General features: G+C 38.3%; 1 long non-coding RNA gene across 1 annotated transcript in view; it reads right to left on the minus strand.

The window, feature by feature from the left end:
- Positions 1-1,087: 1,087 nt before the first annotated feature.
- Positions 1,088-21,488, minus strand: part of LOC107310486 — a 44,804-nt gene continuing 24,403 nt past the window's right edge. The window contains exons 2-4 of the long non-coding RNA XR_001553608.2: positions 12,875-12,910; positions 10,622-10,758; positions 1,088-1,230 (exon numbers count right to left, since the gene is read on the minus strand). This is a non-coding gene — a long non-coding RNA (uncharacterized LOC107310486). The remainder of the gene's footprint in view (positions 1,231-10,621; positions 10,759-12,874; positions 12,911-21,488) is intronic.

Raw genomic sequence — 21,488 nt, forward strand, 5'->3', positions numbered from 1 at the left:
TAGCATATGCTGATTGAAATTGTAAATCTACTAAATAAAGTTCATTTCTTCAATAAAAAAGAGGGGAGGGGGGGAAATACCCAGGTGCGTTGCATTCCTGGTATGGTTGCAAAAGTAATTAGGGTCAGGCACTGGTGAACTAATGAAATGCAAACATTCAAACTTTCTATATTCTGCTTGCACCTGAAGTTCTATAGGATATTTCTTTCAGTTTTCTCTACGGCTTTCTGATCCACAAAACTGACTGTCCAAAGAATCTAATGGGCCCACCAGAAACTCTGAGCATGCACAGAAATTCATTAGGAGATAAACTAACAGTTTTTAGTGAAGTTCCCAGTGAATGGAGTAGGGGAAATGTAACCCTCATTTTTAAAAGGGGGGAAAAGGAATACCTGGGAAATTGCAGGCCATTCAGTCTCACCTCTTGTCCATAAAGATCATGAAGAAAACCCTCCTGACGACTGTGTTAAAGCATATTGAATACAAAGAAATGACTGGGGACAGTCAACATGGCTTCATGAAGATCAGATTATGCCTGACAATTTTTGTGGCCTTTTACAGTAAGGTTACAGCATTGATGAATTGGGGAAGAGTCACAGATGTTGTCTACCTGGACTTATGCAAAGCACAAGATGTTGTCTAGGTGTACTTGTGCTGCCCTATATAACATTCTTCTCTCCAAAATGAACAGACAACAAATTTGATGAATGGATCCCTTTCTGGATAAGGAATTGGCTGATGGTTGCACTAAAATCATTGTGGTCAATGGCTCAATGTCCAAGTGAAGACCACTGACAAGTAGTTTCCCCAGGGGTCTGTACTGAGGCTGATATTGTTTAATATCTTTGTCAGCTACATGGACAGTAGAGAGTTTGGTAAGTGGGTTTTGTTTCTGATTAGCTATGATACACAGATTAGCTTCATCCTGTTAATGTGTTTTTGAAGAGACCACTTTAATCATACATGATAACTCATCTTTTCCTGCCATCTAGTGACAAAAACTGCAGCTTAACAAGTTTATGGACATTTTATTCTGGTCCTTTTTTTTTTTTTTTTTTTTTTTGATCACACAGAGGCAGCAAAATACGACCATCAACTTGTATTTCCTGGGCATTCCATGGCATTTTACATGATCTGAATGTGGAAGACAGCACAGTTTATGCTTTGCCCTGCTATACCATCTTTTTCATAATTGCGTCTCTCAGCCTGTGCATAATGACAAGATCGGTCCTGCAATGGAAAAAGTACATCAATAGCACAGAAATCCACATCTTTAGTGAAACTTGCATTCTAACCTGGTACATCATCTGTGGAGACTCTTTATGTTCTTCTACTGAAATAGAAGACACTTCACTGGTGTCAGTACTTATATGCTTAAATGTAAGCATATGTCTTAAATGCTTTGGTCAACCAAATCTTCCATCTCCATTCAAATATAACATTGTCATGGAGATATTATATGAAATGAGAGGTTTTTTTCTAACCCCACTCCAACCATTGCCTTTTCATAATGTATGAAAGAGTTTTATGGCTGTTTTTACAGACATGAAAGTAGACACCAGAAACCCATTTCTGGTTGTTTCTTTTTAGTACCGCCTGAGATTCAAAAGTATTTCTATAAGGCTTCAGTGTGCTGCATGATTTTTCCCTAATTAAGAAACTTCATTCAGATCCCATTAAAATTATTATTACAAAAAAAAAAAAAAAAAAAAAAAAAAAAAAAAAGCATAATTCAGCAAGTCTCAATACACATTAGGTTAGTGTCAAGATAAACCCATGGAGAAATAATGGTGACATTCAGCCTCTGTACAGCATATACATAATTATTGGCAGAACTGGAAAGCAAATTACCTTTGCCTGTTTTTCCAGACAATGTCAAAATCATCAGATAGGATGAGTGAGACTGACAATATGCATAATCACGTCATTGCTAACTTTACATTAAACATTGCAGCCTTATTAACAACAGCTGGCCACCTTGCTGTACTCATTGCAACAACTTTACAGACAAGAATTAACAAAGCAAAGCCATTATTTTGCATAATTTCCAGTGAATGGTGGCATTATTTTCTACTCTCATAAGGGGGTAATTCTACTATATCTCATTTCATATGTCAGACACAGGCATTATTAATAAAAACTCTGAGCATCTGGGGAGATTCTCATAGGTGCTTGATTGAGCAAGATTTATGTATGTGATTCTCCTTGTCTGTTATACCACACTGGCTCATAAAATCTCTCTTCTAACAACAGTATACTCCATCATAGAAATCTGACTGTCATTTTAATGAAATGGTTAGGACTACTGTCTATGCCAAAACATTGCATATTTAATTTCAAATAAAAAAGACTTCATATAAAGATTGCATGTTAATAAGAAGCAGTTGTGAGAAATGGTTATGAAAACTCTAGCTGGATTTTTAAGTGAGGTCAATGGAAATAAGAAGATGTATAAAATAATGAAGCATCAGCTGGATTTTATAACCATCTCACAGAAATAAAGTTCATATCCATGTGTTGGTTTTTTTTTAAGCAAATGAATAATATGACCCTTCTCTAATTTTTGCTTTCTCCTTCTTCTTCAAGGCTCTTCAGTTACATCACGTTGCATCTGAGTGAAGAGATCCTTATCTCCAAAATGATAATTACAAAGAAAAAACAAGGCCAACACTATTTTGTAGTTTCCATTAAGTCAAGGTCCTTGCTGGCTTGTAGGCAGCTGTCCTGATCCCCAGATACTCCAGTGACACAAGTACAGAAGGGTCTTTGAAAGATAATGGAGTGACAGAATTGTAGGTGTTGGAGGAGACCTCTGCAGTTGATCTAGTCCAGCCACCTTAGTAAAGTAGGTTCCCTAGAATAGGTTGCCCAGGAAAGCATCCATATGGGTTTTGAACATCTACAGGGGAGACTCCACAACCACACTGACATACTTAGTGTTGGCTCTTAAGAAGTCCACCATTGCAATTCTATTTATTTCTTTTTTTCTTCTGTGCAAGATCCCAAACTCCACCATCTCACAGTCATTCATCCAAGGCCGTCCCCAACCTTCACATTTCCAACTAGTCCTCCTTTCTTGTTTATAATAACAAAGTCCGGCATCACACCTCTCCACACTGGCTTCTCCACTGCCTGTTACAGCTCAGAAAACACTTCTGGAATAGTGAACCTCACTCCATCATATTTCATTGGAGATGAATGGACTGTAATGTAGTGCCAGTTGACATCCCTGTGCCAGCGCCACGGACCACACCCTAACAGCACAAAACAAATTCACAGGAAAACTGCCTGCTTTTTATTTTGATTATTTTTATTTAAACAGAGACTAATGGACAAGCCATTAGTTCAATGGATATAAATAAAATTAAGCATTCATTCAAGTCTGTAAAACTTTAGGAACTTCATTTCTATATTTTCATAGTGAATGATTAATAGGAGTAATAGAGGTGCCTAGCAACAGCAATTCAAGAAATAACAACCTGGAGTCCAAGTATATTAGTCATACAGCAGTGGTTGGATTGTTCTGACTATGCCCAAGCACCTGCCTTTGCTTTGCTGTCAGTGCAGAACAAAGCAGTGAAGTCAGCAGAGTCATGGTGCAACCCATCTTACCATAAATTAGTTGTCAGTATTTGGAGAACGTGGGTCACGGCCTGAACTCTGTCACAGACAGACAGGGTAGAAATACTCATACTGGAGACACCTAAAGATATCAGCAGCTTCTTGTTGATTTGGTATTAATACAAAACTTTTATGATATAATTTTTTGCTTCTCATTTGGCAAGACACAAGGAAAATGATGTGTAAATGTAATCCAAAAGGCCACTTCACTGCAGCTGTTTCTCTTCGTCTGGTTAAAGGGCTAGCTATCTGAGGACCTCACATGAAGATGTTCTGATTGTGGATGCTGATACACTTGAGTGTTTTTCAAGTTCTGTTGAAAATATAAGTGCTTATATGGAAGGGTTTAAAAGAGCTCCCAGTAAGTTGAACAGGTATTTAAAATAGCCACGTCTTTTTATGTCACTATTAAAACAACATACAATTTTATTTAAACTCAAGGTACATACAATATCTATCTTAGACGCAACTTGTGGCATGAATGCCTTTAGTCTTTTTTTCTAAATTATACGTGACTTAACCAGAATTCAATCCTGGAAAAATTAAGCTATTGTCAAATCAGCGAATAAACCCTATCCAAATTTACTTCTCTAACCACAACTCCACACAGCCATTCTGTGCACATATTGACCTGTTTGCAGAGGGTGTGATGAAGTATTTGTAAGGCTCGGTAATTCTTGCATCAAAACCCTAGAGAGGAAATGCTGTGACGACAGCAGTGCAAAATGTATGTGTCAGTTTTAATTACACTGATACTTACATACTGAGTGTAGACACTTGTGCATTTAGAAACAGATTGAGACAACTGGCTGGTGTAAAACTAGCCATGAAAGAGATGTCATATGGTTATAGCTGTAAGTGTGTACAAAGTATAGACATAGATGGACTTCTAGCTCTGTCTTTTTTTATGAGGACTGCTCAGAAAGTAATGCCCCCCATTGTGTTACGTTGGCCCACATCAGAGGTGGATGTTGGTGGTATGTCAGTAGAAGTTGAATCTTCCCACTAATATTTCATTACAGATGACAACAGAGGGGCAGTCTGACAAAATGGCATCTGACATGGAAGTGCACATGAAGCAAAGGTGCAGCATTGAATTCCTCCACGCAGAAAAAAATATCAATGCTTCCTTGACTTCTATGGTGACCAAAGAGTGGATGTGAGCACAATGAGGTGATAGGGGTGTGCTTCAGCACTGGTGGCAGTGACAGTGGTTCACCTCTGCTGTGAGGTTTTGACAAGCTTGCCATGCTCGCTCCTGTTCATTGCTGGTGAAAATGCAGAGCTAATGGTGGTGACTGTATCAGAAAATTGCTTTATAGCTAAGAATTTGCTACATCAAATTGTGTTACTGTGCTTTTTGTAATCAGAGGACCTCGGTCCCAGGGTCAGAGTGTGATTTTCAAACAATCTGATTGTGTTGTATGCTGTTTTACAAGGTGTAAGCAGGAGCACTTCTCTACTTCTCACATCAATCCCCCTTCTTCCTTCACATGCCAAATGAAGGATACTAATTTGCAATTGTTCCATAATTGCAATAAATCATTTCTAACACTCAGTGACCATTTTGCAGACAGGAATACAAAGGGAATGTTTTACTTCTTCCCTTCTGAACATGTAATCCAATTTATAATCTCATTGCAAGTTATGGGAATCAAGGATATGTTCCCAGATCCCACACAGTCTCTGTGCAGCACGGAGCTAATTCCAGGGAAGTACTTCAGACTTTTATTCACTAAGGGCCATGAGAGTCTGATGGAAGGAGTTAGTTACATGCCAAGTATTATTAATAACATTAAAATATTAAATACTATCAACTTACCGCCACGCAAAGTAAATCATCCTAGAATAGTGGGAAAATCTTATTCATTAAAAAAGAACAAAAGCCACAGAATTATTTATTCTAAGGTCTTAACTAAGGAATATATCATTTCAGACCTCAGACCACATGCAATTTTGGGCGTGTTTTCAGGCATTTTCTTCATTTCTTTGTCATCAAGCAGCAGGCTGATCCACAATCATGTTGTCAGTTAGTGGGGACTCCTAGTAGATTTTCTACTCATCAGGGACTAGAGGATCTCTGACATAAAAGCTGGGTCTCCAGTTTTATATACATGTATATAAACTAGCTTTCCCTTGGGAAACAAAAGAGGCCAGTGCACCCTTAGTAAAAAGCTTCCCGTGCAGCAAGACAGCCTCAAAGCCAAACACCTCAGGGAAAAGGAAGGAGGGAGATGACTGGCACTGCTGTTTGCACAGGCTGCCAGAACATCTGACTGTCGGCTCTGTTCCCAGGGAGTCAAAAGTAACTCTAGTTACTTACCTACAGACACAGCTTGCTATTTGTTACTTTTAAGCAAATGTCATAAAAACAACCTAGTTGTGGTAAAAAAAAAATTCTCTCATTGCAACCTTCGTATCCATTACTGTCCTTTTCCAAATATGATGACTTTTTGATTTTCCCTGGTTTAGACAGAAAAGCTTCTGCAAACATCTCTGCTTTGGTCATAACTGCTCGGGATTGTCAGTGCAAATCTATCGTGTCAAGGGTAATTGAACCCATTACTGGTCATAGGACCAGAAATTTGACTTTGTCCATGTCATTCACTTGAAACTGCATGAAATACTACACAAGTCACATAATTAGGTGAAGTCTCAAACTGTGTAGAAGGTGGAAAGTCAGGTCTTTTTGTGGCCTTGGACCAGGGGAGCAGTAAAGAGACAGCTGTCTCTACAAGTAGAACTTTCTACTACTGTTTTCTGAGTAGCACAGAGAAACAGACAAATAGCATGTTGATTTGCATGTACATAGGCTGCTCTGAAAGTACTGTCTCCAATTTATTTCCATGGAAATTACAACCAGTATGAAGTGCAAGGTAGCACCATTTGAAATAGAAAATTCTCAGCTACAAAGCACTGCTTTTCAGTACAGTCACCACCATTAGCTCTGCATTTTCACCAGCCATGAATGGGAGTTTGCATGCCACACTCTTAAATGCACCACCAGAGGTGCTGAAACACTCCACCCACTGCCTCTCTGTGCTCACATCCCCTCTCTGGTCTACACAAATGTTCAGCAAGCATCATTGAATGTCAGTGGACGCCATTTTTTCCTCATGGAGGAATTCACTTGCACACCTTTATTTCATACACACTTCCATGACAGGCATCATTCTGACAGACTGCCCCTCTGCTGCCATCTGTTACAAGGCAATAAAATGTGACAGAATATTTGTGGGAAGGTGACTGTACCACCAACATCTGTCTCTGATGTTGCGGGCCAATATAATAAAACAGGAAGCATTACTTTCAGAGAAGCCCTCAAATATATGAGATGGTTTACATAATCAGTACCGCAAGTACAAAGTCGAGTTGTTGTTCTAGTTAGAAAGTCTATACATGCATATACTTCCATAGCTAGAAGTTTATACATTTACACAGTTGTAAAAACAGATACGTATGACCGTAAGCATATTTGTGGTGCTCTCAAGAGTGTACTGACTTTCACCATAAAAAGTGGAATTAAACTAGTGTTCATCACTGATTTCTAATGGAATACCATTAAGTATTTTATGGTCCTGAATATTAACTGTTGTCTGTGAGAAGATGGAGAAAACTAATGCTGTTGAGGAACTGCATCCTAGAAATCATGATGGTACAACAGAATGGGTCCATAATTAATTTCCAGAATTGTGCAGTAACCATATGTACGTAAAGAACAGTTGAATTCAGGAGGAACTCAGTGGAAAAAAATACTTGCTCTTTTAAAAAGGTAAAACAAAAATTCCATAGTATTTCAGTATTGAGCCCTGCATGCCTTTCCTTTCCCTCTACAAGTCTGTTACACTTATCCAGATTTTCATGCAGAACAATATCCTGTGAAAGTGAATGTGTAAATGCCACTAATTGCATCAGCTCGTGCACTATCTCTGAAGATCATGTTGGGAAGAACACTACAGTTGAAGGAAAATAAGTAGAAATGTTACACACCATGATGACTTAATTCAAAAAAATTTCTTGGTGATAAAAGAGGAAGCAAAATGCATAGTGCATTCCCAAGCAGTATGGCTCTTTTGCTTCTTTGGAGCTACTGGCCTAAGACTAACCTCATTTTACAGCCAGCCCCATATACAAGCACATTAATTTTATTTTGGCAGAATCTAATTTTAACAAGAGGTAGACGTATTTTTAATAGCTGGAAAAAGAATTTCCTGCTCACCTCTATTTACAGCTCTTCCAGAGTGTTTCGTTCTCTTCTATTTAGATACAGCTTTAACAGCTAACATGTTAATGAATGGTTACAGAGATTTCCTCGGGCAGACCTAGTCCTGATGAAAAACTAAAGAGGATGTTTCTAAGTAGCATTGCTCACTGGTAATATTACATTTGAAATGTAAAACTTCTCATAAGATTTAGCTGGGAAAGAAATTTGGAACAACCGTATTTCAAATTCCAGTGGTTATCCTGACAGACTTCTGTTTGTTAGCTACGATGTCAAAATTCATGTTGCTATTTTATATTCCAACCCTTTTTCTTCCTGTGGTTAATTTATTCCAGGTGAAAGTTTTGGAAAAACTCTGTTTGTAGAATCTTCAAATAGCTAGAATCTCTAAGCAGGTTTTATTAAATAGTACACAGTACTCATCAGAAATTAAAATGGCACGTCTCAGCAATGATAAACAGTGGAGGACAGCAGAGGGAATACCACATCCTCCTGCACCAAGAACCAAGAAGAAATTCTCTTGGGAAGGTGAAAATAGATTTACCAAGGATGAAAGAAAAAAGGGCGTAGTGTGAGAAGATCCCATTTTCGCAGCCTTAGGCAAAAAGTATCACATTTTTACCAGCTAGAGAAGAGTGTTGCTGCTGGTTACAAAATGGTTGTGATAGAGCCACACTCAGTTTTCTGAATTCAAAGGGCTCTATGAAATCATAGAATTATACAGTCATTTGGGTTGGAAAGGACCTTTTAAGATCATTTAGTCCAACTCCCCTACAGTGAACAGGGACACCTCCAGAGAGATCAGGTTGCTCAGAGCCCTGTCCAACCCAACCCTGAGTATCTCCAAGGATGGGGCATCCATCACCTCTCTGGGCAACCTGTTACAGTGCCTCACCAACAGTAAGTAAAAAACTTCATCCTCATATCTGATCTAAATCTCCCCTTTTTTTAGTTTGAAACCATTTCACCTTGTCCTATCACAACAGACCCTGCTAAAGATTCTGTCCCCTTCTTTCTTGTAGCCCTCCTTTAGATAATGAATGGCTCTCCTGTACTGAGGACTCCACATCTGAATTCAGTACATCCATGGAGACAAGATATTAGGGGGGAAAAAAAAACCACATTTCAATGGAAGAATAAAACTCAATGAGGACTATTAAAAAGAACCAGGAAATTAAATCATCACACAGTGCTGCTCTCTTAACTAACACGGAAAGTGATACCAATCATCTGCATCTCTTACAAATTTGAATTATTTCAGGACTAAGCCTCAGAGGAAGTGCTGAAGCCTCTTGTGGATGAGCTTCTCTCAGTTGCCTCCTGCTGCACTTAATTTTTGTGGGTGGTCTTCTTCTACTGCATATCTCCAACATGTAAAAGTGCTTGTTGGCTCACTGATGCTACTGTTTTGTGTTTATCCTACAGACTGAACTAGCACTGTGGAGCTGGTCAGACAGTGAACGTTTACTCTTGTCTTGATGAAATTACACAAAGACTTCAAGATTATAAACAAAAAAGTTTTAAACATGATTCTCCTATTTATTCAATTGCAGATGCATACTCCCAGTCTTACTGTGGTTTCCTTTTGACTATATGCAGTTCTTCATGGTAGCATCCTAATTTAATTGCTAGCTTCCTGGACCCTTCTCTAACACTCTTTGTAGAAGCATTCTTCATGATCTTGACCACATAGGCATCAGCTTTCCCATGTTATTGTTGCCTACAATGTTTTTGGTAGTTCAGATTCTGCATAAGAAAACCTCAAGGTTTAATGCTCAATGTGCCAAATTCTAAACCAATTTATATCAGCACAGCTTCACACAATAAGGAAAGCAATGCCACTTGATATTAACTGACACTACACCCACAGTCCAGGTGAAAAGTTCACATTTGGAGGAATAAATTGAGACTGTGAATATTTGAACATGTGTATTTATTCCCAATCAATTCACAGACATGGCTTAATAATATCAGCAGTAATTTTGTATGATTTTAAATAACAAAAACTAGCAAGATGTATGAAGAAGAGGTATTTAAATTGTAGTCTGGATTTTTGAAGCTATTCTCTGTACCTGGGGTCTTCTAATTTTAAATGTCTACCAACCAATACTATTCTTAAAGCAGGTCAGAATGTCCATCTTTGTATTACAGAACCGTAATCCTTTGAACAGGGAAACTAGGAGCAACTGTGTGGCTACTACAACCCCAAGTGTGTTGGTGGGTTTGTAAATCTCCAGTTTCACAAACTAGCCCAGGGTTTTGAATAAGCTCAATTTGTAAAAGTTCACTGACCTGATCACCCAGAGGGGCAAGGTTGTTCAGGGTCTAAGAAAACAGTGTGTTCTTTAGGTCATATTTCTTTGCTAATGTAGGGGAAGACTCTCTTCCTGTTCATTTTTCAGACCAGCAGTTTCCCAAAAGGTGCTGGGATTTGGCCATTCTGTCACAACCCTGCATTTCCAAGAGTGTCAGTGAAGAAGTCAATGGCCTTAACAAGTAATGTGAGATTCAGTCTTACATTTCTTTACTATCACTGCAACAAGGTATTTTAGGAATAACTTTTAAAACACCTCTGATTTATTCAACTACTTCTGAAATTTTCTTGTACAGTGAAAGTGTACAGAGGAGTTTCTGGACAGAGCTACCATAGAACTGTATAATCAGTGTTAAGAACTCGCAGCACAAAAATTTCACAGCAGATGCTTCAGTGATTGTCCTGGATTTATCAGAAAGATACAGATAGCAACAAAACAAACGCAATAAGGCTAATAGGGTTACCTTTATTGTCCTAAGACATCTGCCAAGGAATTAGTGCTCCCCTCCAGGCCACGCAATGTAGGTCTTCTAGCACCTTCCATAAGGACAAGGCATTAACCAAGACCTAGGAAAACCGTCAGTCTTGCGAGGTTGTAAACCTGGAGGAAAAATTATGAAGGTTAAATGTTCTAAAGGCGAAATGACAGAGGATGAATAAAAGGCAAATGATGTGAGAGTTGAGAGCTCAAAACAGACTGGGAAGGCACTGGAGGGAGACTAGAGAGAGAATAAACCAGCCCAGCAGTGTCCACAGCTCAGAGAAGACCTCCAGGCCATGCCGTATAGAGTGGTTGACACCCTCACTGCTCCACACTGATCCCTTCACAAAAGGCTGTGGCCATGTTCCCCCTAGGAGTCCTCAGATTCTGCTGCAAATGCAGTACTGTGGGGAGTCAGTTCCAAGTGCCTGAAATTATAAGCTTTCTTGAGAGATAAACTTTAGTGTAATGACCAGGAAACACATCTGAAAGAGGACAAGCATATGAGTCTGGAACCTTCTAGGATAACACTAGGAGACCATATGAGGATTCAGGTCTACTAGAGCAAACCTGAACCATTTTGTCTGTATTTCTTGTATGGAGATACCTTCTTAAAATGCTACTCCAAGAAACAAACTTGGATTTTATCCCAAGCCACACAGAAGAAAAATAAAATCAATAAGCAACACTGTCTGGGCTCAAGCCTAAGCCTCACACAGCTCCATTTTTGACAAGGAAATGAAATAGGTCAGCCCAGCAGTGCTTTCTCTGAAGAAGACAACACTGATGTGGAAACAGCTCCTTTGGCTCTGAGTTGTTTTTGCAGAGGGATTATTTAGTGGCCATATATGACTTGAGAGGACCTTGTTTAGCTCCATCTCCATGACATCAAGGAATAACTGTGGTCTGAACCCGCATGCACAAACCTTGTCCAATATCAGAATCACAGAACGCCCCAGGCTGGAAGGCACCCCAAGGATCATGAGTCTGTAACCCCCCCGCCACAGGCAGGACCACCAACCTCCACATTTAATACTAGTCCAGGCTGCCCAGGGCCCTGTCCAGCCTGGCCCTGGACACCTCCAGGCATCCACACCCTCTCTGGGCAACCTGTTCTAGCACCTCACCACTCATATAGTAAAGAATTTGCCCCTGACATCCAACCTAAATCTTCTCTCCTTCAATTTAAAACCATTTGAATCAGCGGCCAACAATCCTTTTTCATGTCACATAGCTTCTCCAAACACAGGTAATGAAGGAAAATGGACATTTCTGACAGATTCAAGGTGTTATTTTGACACGTTGCCTTTACTTCATTCAGTTTGCCATTATATCTTGGCACACCATTAGACAATTTACAGGATCTTTCATGTTGTTTCTTGAATAAGAGGAGATGGGCTGTTGGAGTCCAGCATCTTTTAGGCAGTCTTGCTAGATATAGAGAAGGTATTATGTTGTGCTATTCCTGGACCCAAACATTTTTCAGCTACCTCATGGAAAACTGCAAACTTCCTTCTTATAGTTACAGTCCTAATGCTCAACATTGTTATGCTCTTGGCTTTCACATAAATTTTTGTTATCTTTTGCATTTTTTACTTGTCTGCTCACGTTCTCATTAATTCATGGAAACAATAGCTTAGTCTTTATGCTTATATTTAATTCAGACTGAAAACACTCCAGACCGCTTGGATTCCTGACCAGCATCACATATACCTTTGTTTTGGATGATGTTTCCCATTGCTGCAACTATCTAATTTCCTAAGGAGTATAATTTTTTCTTATATTTGTCCTGAATTAAGGACAGCTGTTGTACCTGTTAACTTCCAAGTTTTTTTTCCAACCAGAATAATAACATACAAGCTTTCTGTCAGTGGCTTTTAGTATTAATATAATATTTATTTTTAATTCAGTCACTGACATTTACTTATTTCCTCTACAATCTACTGGTTTGGAATAATCTCAGTCTTTACCTCGTGTTCTGCTACATAGCACTCCCATGACTCTTCTTTTTACACTGTAGCATCCCTATTTTCTAAGGCACTCCCTTATCTGTTTTTCCATTCTTTCAAAGACCTTCACATTATGCTTACTCAGCTAATACCTAGTTCTTTCTGTAAAAATTAAATCCTGCTATCCAAATTCTTAAGTCACACAAACTGCTGGTAACCTTTCTGACCTCTGTCAAAAATTGTTTATTACACCAGCTTGTTATGCAGTCCCCTTGGTGGATACATACCTTGAATTTATTACTTAAAAACCTGCTCCATTCTTCCTGAAAGACAGAGGAAAACTTAGTTTATTTTTTTATAAATAATCTTCTTCCTCACTTGAACACACAAACCTTCCCCAGCTTGTTTTTGATTCATAAAATGACTTGCTTTTTCAAGTCCTTGTTTTGAGGAAAATATTTTCAGTTGAAATTCATAAAAATATGAATATTGTGTTTAAATTACAGGTCCATTAGTTGCACTCAGCAATAAGAAGATATACCAGAGTGCACTAAATCATGTGAGTTTTCGAAACCAGCTGTGGATCAAAGAAGGCATAATAATGATATCCAACAGTATGTAGATAGTAGCTTATAAATGGACTGTGGGCATTTCAGTTTCCAATCTCATACACTCTCACAAGTCATCAATATGTTTAGCAACACCTGACACCTATGTTAACAAACTCATCTGAAGTCTCTGTCCTACAAAAAGCAAACACTCCTCTTGTTAATATTGAAATAATCCTACTGTTGGGAAAGCTAAAGAAACAAGGTTAAAGAAAGAAAAATACAAGAATGTACAGCTTTTCCTCTGGGGAAGTTTTGCCCTTATTTAACAGGCTTTGTATCAGACCCTTCTGGAGAAATCCTGACTCAATTTAATCAGTGGGAATTTTGCCGCCTCTTATGTTCACATGGACCCAGATCAGAACCCATGTGAGTCAGTGGCCCAGGGGTATGGTAACCTCTTGCTTATGCCAAGTTTTTCTCCTGCTTCAGCATAACCCAAGAGATGACTGTGGACTCTCGTCAGTGTAAACAAGAAGTTCATTTGCTTGGAGATCCACTTGGATTTCCACTCTATTGCTTGAAGGATTCTTTTCTTGAGCAAACTGCTTCTCAGACCAGACAACAGGGCAGACTTTTCTTTCTTTTTCTTTTTCTTTTTTTTTTTTTTTCCTACTTCTTTAATAAGCAGTGAAATCCAAAAGCAGTTTCCTGAACCAAAAATATGTTCTTGATTGTTAGACTAATGTGATCCATGCTCTGAAATCTTGGACATGTTGCAAAATGTAGACTACTCCAACACTTTCTTTTGTTTTCAATTACTGTTTGCTAACTGGTACATTTTATATCAAATGTGAATCAACAAGGAGATGTATGTTTGTGATAGCAAAGCTTGAATGGGCGTTCTTCTTTCACAGTCTTCTATTCTACTAACAGAAAACGATGGTGGGTTAGTGGGAGTAATTCATTTAGAGGCATGCGTTGACAAGTTTAAATTAATTGCTTTCTTCATCAAATTTGGTTATATTTCGTTCAAGCCCATAAAATATTAGTCACTAACAGGAATTGTAGAATGACATTTACTTCCAAAAAACTTCAAAAAATCTTCCAAAGAACTGCTGGAAAATATTAGGAAATTATTAACTATATTAGATAGAAAAGCATTCTTTAATCTGTTTGCAGAGGGTAGTGATATTTTAGGCAAACAGATTACTTCTTCAGACTCTGGGTTTAAATAAGAATCTAATTTATCTGTTCTACAATAGCATTATTTTCCTCTATTCTGTTTGATGAGCCATCACACTGTAACAGAAAAGGGGCATAAAGCTCTTCTCATGTGTACGTATAATCTAATGCTCCACTGGGAAAGGATATTTTGTATTTACTTAGTAGGAAATTTATTCAGGTGAAATTATACTGAAATTATATTGCTTTATTTCTTGTTGTTTTTATAGGTCATCCAAAAAAAAATGCATATTGTAAAATTAAGATGCCAAATTGTGCCTTGAGTTTGTTAGACATAAATCTGGAAGGCTACTTCCTGGAAAACAGACTCAGTTGTCAAAGTCAAACAAGATAAATGTTTAGAGACTCTGTAAAGTTCATTAGAAAGCCCATGGTAACCCCAGGGGAGGTGTGATCTGCTGCTGGAATATTCTAGCACTAATTTACTACATATGCCTTAAAACCTCTGGTTAGCTTGAGTCTGTTTGTTAGTCTTGGTCCCTGTGTTTGCGAAGCAAAGCTGGTCATTCAGTTTCTCTGTGCTCACGCCTACCCAAAAATGAAGAAACAAGCCATCAGTGCTGAGTTCCCAAAAATCTGCAGGTTGAAAAATAGTCAAAGTTGTGGAGGAGAAAACTAAAGCATAAAATAAGAAAAATATCACATGAAAAACAAGGGATTCTTCATGAACTTGATATCAGCTGTGCAGGATAATTGATAGATCATTTTTACCCTACAACTGGTGTTCAGTTCCTCTCAGCCCTCACTTCAGCATGCTAGTCTTTGAGGAAGGAGATTAATGGGGGATTGCCTAGCTTGAGAGGGATGCCAGCAGCTATTGCCAAAAAGTACTGTTAGAGACTCCATTCTCCTTAGAAAACTGAACTGCCTGGAAATGATTTTTGAAAACATTTTGCCTGAAAAAGGGCAGGCAAGCACAAAAGACCTCAACAAAGGTTAGAGGTAATTGCCAACCAAGACTTGCCCCATTTACTTGCTCTTGACTGTATTTGTAAGATCTCTGATTTCAAGAATGGACACTGAAAACATTATTTAATAAGAAAGAAGAAAGAAAGAAAGAATAGAAAGAAAGAAAGAAAAAGAAGAAGAAAGAAAGAAAGAAAGAAAGAAAGAAAGAAAGAAAGAAAGAAAGAAAGAAAGAAAGAAAGAAAAGAAAGAAAGAAAAGAAAGAAAGAAAAAAGAAGAAAGAAAGAAGAAAGAAAGAAGCAAGAAAGAAAGAAAGAAAGAAAGAAAGAAAGAAAGGGCTATAAAAGATACTTTGCATTGCTCTTTTCATGGATGTTGTTTTATTTCCTTAACAATAAATCAACCCCTCCCTTTGTTCAGATAATTCTAACATAGTAGTCTCAAATAGAATGGATTATATGCTCAATTGTACACAAACATAAGTTCAAATTTTGCATAAAATTATTTCAGAACCTTCTGAGCCTTTATTTCTGGTTGGATTCAAGTGAGAGATCTCTCTTGCTGTTTGAAGACAGCAGAGTTGTTTATCAGAATATGGCGATACATCTGTCCCACTTCCTTATAATAAAAACTCATCTCTGAGATACATTGTCTGAGTCGAAATCTACTTCCTGTCTGTCTCTGTAGGTGAGCTGGGGTTTGTCCTGCCAAAAAGTTCAAGATAACTTCATGATCAGAAGTTATCTTGAAGCCAAGTGAAGTTCCCAAAAGTACCTCTTGTTGAAATGTGGGTTTTCTTCAAGGCCAGTATATGCTTTTCTGATTGAACTACTTAACATTCTCTCCCTTTTACACTGCCTTAGCTTTCTAGAAGTTGAAAGATGAGGACCATTCCCCATACGCATACACATACTATAATGCAGAAACAAGTAGCAAGAACAAATAAAGATTAATAAAAGGTGATGATGTTTCTCAAAAGGTGATATGTTTCTCTGTATTCAATTACATTGATAAACATTGACTCACATTTTTAAGTGTCTGTGTCCAGACTTGCATTAACAGTCTTTCCAGTGACTGCAAATAGCTGGGACACAAGTGATGCTGTCTGCCCCACTCTTAGCAGAGCTATTTCCTCTTCCTCATATACATTAAAATCGTTTTACAAATACCAAGCTCTTATCATTTAATCATTCAGCAACATAGTATTTGATTATTACCACTACTAAGCGCCTGCCATTTCAGCTTTATGCAGTATAGCTGCTGATTATCATAATTTGGTCTCTCAGTTTAGTTCTTCACTTCTCACCCAACTCTTTGAGAACTTTTCCTGAAAGTCTAACTAACTATCCTAGTTGTAATGGGTTGATGGTTGGACTAGATGATCTTAGTGATCTTTTTCAATCTTAAAGATTCTGTGATTCTGTAAGTGCTCACTATATATTTCTACTAAAAAAAAAATTGTACTGTTCTGTGCCGTTCCAGAGATATAATCAATATAAAGAAATAATGTCGAAATCTGTCTTCATACAATCACTTAAAACTCTGTGGCTTTTTTTTATGTTTCTGTCTGAGAAATACCACAACATTTTTCAATTAGAGTAGGTTCTTGTTGTAACTGCTATCAAAGCACTGTTATCATAAAACATCTGTCCTAAATGTAAGAACATCTGTTTCCCAAACTCTTTCCTGGTCCCTCAATGACTCATTTCTTTGATAGATTTTCTTCATAAGGGAAGCCTTTTTTCTTCTTCTTTTTTTTTTTTTTTCCAAGTATTTGGCTCTTAAAACTTTTTCCTCTTCATTTTAAACACTAAGCTTCACAGTGTTAAGCTGTGCCATTCTGTGCTTTTCTTGTCATTCTTTCCATATTATAATACTCAGCCCTGTAACATCATGATTTCAGTTTCTCTTAGGATTAAATGTTTCTACACTGATTCTTAAGTGCTGCCAGAGCAGCAAAGCAAAGAATCCCACATTCCACTCTCCTTGAAACTCTGACTTTGAGATTGTCAAAACAGCCTAAGGACCATGAGCACTAGGTACAACTCTGGTTCATTAGAACTCCTGTAACTTCTTTTGAGGTTTTTATTTACGTAAATCCTGCTGTCACCGAGCATATTAATGCAGACCTTCTAAATAACCTCTCGATTCTGCAATCCAGCTCTATGGAGAAGAGCAGAACCTCGTCACCCTATTCTACCAGACTCAAAGGAAGTTGAAGTTTCAGCAAGGTTACACGGAGCTGACTGCACATCATCCCCACTGAGACACTGGAGATAGCTTTAAATGACAAATTCTGTTGCAAGTCTTACTTGCAGTTTCACCGTCCAGCTCAGTGCAAGCATTTAACTGCTGCACTGTCAGAAAGGTTTTTGATGTTTATTTCTTTTTTATTTAACTTGAGCTGTGACTACTTCGATCATGCCTTTTAATTCTGAATTACCCTGAGCAGCGCCTATCAGGCTGTGCTGCACACACCTTGGGTCAATTACTGCTTCACAGCTGTATCATGTCTTGCTGCACATACTGTTTCCTCTCTGTCTCCCTTCGAATTACCACTCCAAGCAAAGCTGGTTCAGCTGGTGAGACCTGATGCCTATGCATACCAAGGGCTTTTAATTGATCTTTCAACATCCTTATAAAGTGCCATTCACTCACTTGTCTATTCCACTGAGCAAGTGAGAAGTGTCAAACCAAATTCATTCTGGACATAAATCAGCATCACTTTAGGGGGCTATACTCAGTCTCACCAAGTAAGGAATGGACCAGCCAGCAAGCAGGTCACATTATGTGCACAGATAGATAGTCCTCACATTTTCATGACAGCTTCTGATATAGACTCCTGCATCAATTTAGTAAATACTAAAACCTACCCTGAGTCTTCATAATTTCCCAGAATCTTCCGCACAGAATAGGGAAATAACCAGATGTTGGTATTAATATTCATTAGTTAAAAGAAACTTTAAAAGACTTAGTGGTTTCTGAAACGTTCACAGTGTGATTCACAAGTGACATAGAGCTTTGAGGAACTTCAGATTGGGTTAGACATCCAATCCCCTAACTGTGCGAACTCTGTTTCTACTGAAATAGCTGGGAGGAACAGCACTGTCTTCCAAAACAGCTTTTTGATAGACCTGAATCAGTAGCAGGAATATTATAATTTTGCAAACTGGACTGAAATGGTTAACTAAGCTTTGGCAGATTCATAGCTTCACCCCCAGATATTTCTATGTCACTACACTTTCAGTGTTCTTGTTATTTCTACAGGTGATCCTTCATACACACTTTGTTGCCAACTGGTTTTCACCAAGTAGAAGGATCTGTCATTAAGCTTCCCATGCATCACTGCAGTCAGCATGATTCTTTTTTGGACTGTCAGCTGTCTGTGTTCCTCTGAGGATGCAAGTTAACACTTCTTTGTAAATGGGTTTGGAAAGGTATAGGAACTTCAAGAAATCACAACAATGGTGACCTACAAATATGAATACTGAAATGGCTTCCAAAAATGGAAGGTTTCCAACACTGAAAACATTTCTGTCTTCATAGCGGTGAGCATCTTGGCATGCCTCTCACCCTGAAATGCTTCTGCTTCTACCTTCTAGTCACTGTTCTACCAGTCATTCATCCAGAACTCAGTTCAGAAGGTTTTACCACAGCAGGTTTAGGACATCAAATGCCCTAGGCCAGCATAAAAGGATGAGGGCCTAGGGACCCAGTCGGCACCAATACTTGTATAGATCAATGGCAGAACGTAAAATGAGAAAAATCAGGGTCCGGTTACTTGTGCCACTTAAGGAATTTTGAGCCCTTACAAGGCAGTTTCCAACATACTACAGCTATACTCAGTTCATGAACTTTTTCCACTTTACATGGAATAATAAACTACTAATTGAATAAGAGTGCATGGAAAGCTAGAACAAATCTTTACATACAAAAATATAGGATTCTTAGCTGAGTTCTGTGTTTGAAGCAATGAACACTTGACATAGCAGTGGGAGCACAAACAGAAACCAATAAGGACTTCAGTCACTCCTACACTCTTTCATATGCAGCAGAATAAATATTGCTGAACAAATTAATTCCAGTGACTCTTTAATGTCTGCTGATTCAGCCTTTTATTCATTCATTTGAAACACTCTTGAGTTAGTCATTCATTGTAGTGCTCTTAAATGAATACTGTGGATGGAAAAAGAAAGTACAATAAAACAGCAGATCCCTTAAAACAGTCATACAAATGTATGACTTGACATTATAGAATTGCATGGGCCAAGCTTTTCAAAATAAGCATGTAATATAAGGCTATTAAATTCACAGACTCGGCATCTAAGTTTCCCAAATAGAACAACTGGGACTATCTTTTGCCATATTCTTCTTTGATGAGATTCTTACTTGGGTACTCATGTTGGTGTAGTAGAGCCAAACAACTGAAGAAACAAACCTTAACCTCATTGTGTGTGTTAAATATGGACTTGTCAGCTAGCAGTATGCAAAGAATTCTGTGGTTTTAAGCACGTAATGAGAATCAGCAAAACAAAATTCTGCAGTGTCACAAGGAAAGAAAAGAACAGATTGGTTTCACTGGCATTTTTGGCTCCTGCAGGCTCTTTTCTTGTGCCACGGAGTCTTGGCACAAGAAATTCTTCCTCCTAATTGAGTCTATCAGAGTGACCAAAAATTACCCTACAAAGCCCACTGTAGCTCCCAGATGTGTTTTTGTCTTGGATTTGGCTGGATCTGATCTCTGTTTTCATAGACACAATATAGAACAGAGCTGCACTGATGTACCAAGCCCTGGAAGGAGAGTGATGGAGTGATCTGAGGGAAGAACCCTCACATGAAAACCAAAGGCAAGAACTGCTGCTTGCTTGAAAAACTGTTAAGTATTTGCTTTACTGGTTTTCTTATAATACACCACTTATTCTGTTGTTTGTATCCTCTGATCTATCACTGAGCCCTTTGATTTTCAAAATAGTCCACTGACAATGCTGAAGTAAGAAGACTTAGTTTCATTTTATTTTATCAACCCAGAGCAATAAGTGATGTTCTGAGTCAGAACACTTCCCATGATGCTGTTACTTCCCAGAAAGAGGGACCCCTTTAGCCTGTCCCCAAACGCCATCATAAATATCACCCAGAAGCCTCATGCTGTGTTAAACACATGACATGACTGCTGGGTACTATCTGCTCCACAGAGACCTTGATTTATAGAATTATGACACAAATGCTCTTTTGAAATCAGGATGTTCTTTCCATAACATTTACGGAGGACTGAAAGATGGGCTGTGTTTAATACGCAATTAGATAAACTTTAGATAAAGTTTTCACTTCCAGAAGATACTCAGATGACAGCAATATCTAAAACAGTCCTGTGCTATAACTATTTCTGAGATGCAGGTTTTTTGCTGCCATGTTTTACAGCAGAATGGTTAAATGTGTGAACATAGCTCCTAAGGGACCAAACGGTTAATCTATTAAGAAGAAACTGAACATGCTTATTCCTAGTATTGTAAATCCTCTAATCTCTGTGAGTACGCAAAGTAACACGCACACTGGGAAGCACTGTTCATGTGCTGAAGCAGGGTAGACAGAAATGAGGAAAATGGCTGTTCAACAGTTAGGTCACAATTTTTTTCAACAAGAAGATTAGTCATATGAACTTTTTTGTTAAATATAGATATCTTCCATGTCAAATTTCAGGTATTTCACAATAAAATAAGTACCATTCCTTCAGCAAAGTGGTTACAGCTTGAATTTTTCCTCTTTTGGATATGTGAGAAGTTTAAGTCTTCTGCAGCTAAAAGAAAATATAGACAAAATTTCCAACCAGAAGTAAAGAAAAAGACTAGCTCAAAAGAGGAAGTCATTTCAGTGGTGACTCTTGGGAGCTGAGGGGTTGCAGTTTGGAGGCTGATCTCCTATTTAAGGTGGCTGAAGCGTTGTTTTTTAAGACATGTCATACTCAAGGTGCTGGAAGCTCAGTGTTACTTATGAAAGGCACCAACTCCCTCTTTGCTGGAATCTAGGGTTGATTTTAATGCTGAAATATCAACTGTTCCTTTCCATCTACATGTGGCAAGCTGCAAGGCTGTGCTCTGCTTTTATCCCATTCATGGTGCATAGAGACCCAAGAGTTCTCTAGTTGCACAGAGATCTTGTACAGGTTACACAGCCTCTTCCCATTCAGGATCCCAGTATGACTCGA

This window comes from Coturnix japonica, chromosome 2, assembly GCF_001577835.2.
Source record: "Coturnix japonica isolate 7356 chromosome 2, Coturnix japonica 2.1, whole genome shotgun sequence".
NCBI classification, from domain to species: Eukaryota; Metazoa; Chordata; class Aves; order Galliformes; family Phasianidae; genus Coturnix; species Coturnix japonica.